This window comes from Triticum aestivum, unplaced genomic scaffold, assembly GCF_018294505.1.
Source record: "Triticum aestivum cultivar Chinese Spring unplaced genomic scaffold, IWGSC CS RefSeq v2.1 scaffold109084, whole genome shotgun sequence".
Taxonomy (NCBI): domain Eukaryota; kingdom Viridiplantae; phylum Streptophyta; class Magnoliopsida; order Poales; family Poaceae; genus Triticum; species Triticum aestivum.
Genome location: NW_025262801.1, coordinates 1 through 1,612, shown reverse-complemented (window position 1 = coordinate 1,612; position 1,612 = coordinate 1). Strand labels below are relative to the sequence as shown.

General features: G+C 41.1%; 1 pseudogene; it reads left to right on the top strand.

The window, feature by feature from the left end:
• Window positions 1-103: 103 nt before the first annotated feature.
• LOC123177861 (uncharacterized) lies at window positions 104-1,609 on the top strand (annotated as a pseudogene).
• The last annotated feature ends 3 nt before the right edge of the window (window positions 1,610-1,612 follow it).

The following is a 1,612-nucleotide window of genomic DNA, read 5'->3' as shown; positions in this document are numbered from 1 at the left end:
CCTTAATAGCTGAATGACCAAATCAAGTTGATGATTTTTTTATGGTTTTTTGTTAAATTTGCACAGCTCATCCAAATTGTATTGTTGCAATATTTCATTGCAGATCAAGACTTGGAAAGATGCTTATTTTCCTCAGTTTTTGGAACTGGATCGTAGAGTCGTTCTTCCAGCACTAACAGAGGTCACTCGTCCTATTCCTAGAGATAAATCTTCATTCATTGATGATTTTGCACATCTCTGTCACTTAAACCCTTGGTTCCATCTCCATACAGGAACAATTCTCATCACTATCTGAAGCAAAAGCTAATCAATACAAACGCAAAGCAAATTTCAAGAAATCAATCATAAGGATACTGAATTTAATGTTGTTGCAGAAGAGTGATGTGCACGAGGATTTGAAGGCGGATCTCCCCAAGTATGAAAAATACATACATCATTTCCTGCCTCTTCTTGAGAGGAATAAAACTTGCCAAGCCAAGATGAGTACAGGATATCAGTTGCAGAATTGTGAAAAGCAGACTAAAGTCGTCAATTTTACTGGCAATGCATCCCCAACCAGTGGTGGTAATAAAAGGTTGGTAAAAGCGATATTAAGATCAACTCTTCCTTTTGCTGCAATTCTATGTATTTTTTTAGATATATTGAATAGCTACATCTGTCAAGAAAACATGTCATCCTTAATAGCTCAAATAATACTTCCTTTTTGTTGATAACATTGTAAAGTAACCAGCTTCATTAGCAATTATGCTTACCCTTACACAATTTATTTACTGTGTTTAGCCTTTTTCACTTGTAGTAGACAGCAAAAGAAACTAGCAGATGCAAGCATTTTGCAGTCAGGGCAAACAACTATGGCTAAAGCAGGATACCTTGAAGCGGGTGATAGTCTATAGCCCAGGAGACTACCACTTAGAGACCAATTATAGAAAGAAGACAGTAGAACACCACCACCTCATGAGCAGAACAATGTCAACCCACTTGCTAGGAATGCCAAGTCCTTCCTTCTCTTCACCTAGATCATTGCAGTCTTGGTCCTCCAGTATGCTCTAGTCCTTGGGCCCCTCACCAGTTGCATATCCAGTGGTAGCATCACCCCGTGCTCCAGTGCCCATGATCTCAATGGACGTTGATAGCATAACTGCCTTCTTGATGAATGGCAACACAGCAGCAGCAGCACCACCACCACCAAAAGCAAATGGTTCTAACCAAGTAACTCCTACTGAACCAATAACACCAGCCTCATCACTTCAGGAAGACATAGAAGCTGGTCATGGAGAGGTTCAGGCGCGAGGTGGAGACGGAACACCGGTGACTAAGAAGCCCATCAACCGCCTAATGAATGCGGTGAGTGTACCACATGCTGAGATCACTCACAGTTCATGAATTGTTGCAATCACTTGTACTGACAGTTCTGTGCTTGTTTGATATGTAACCTCAGATAAGATCTTCATCACCTCCAGTGCTACGCAGCTCTGCTAATTCAATTTGGTCTTTCCTCGGCATGAGTGACATTGTACCACATGGGAAAATCGGCACAATGTTGGATTCCAAATCCTCCTTGCAACAGCAGGGTGGATCTAATACTGTGAACAAAGTGAAGCGAGTTTTCAAT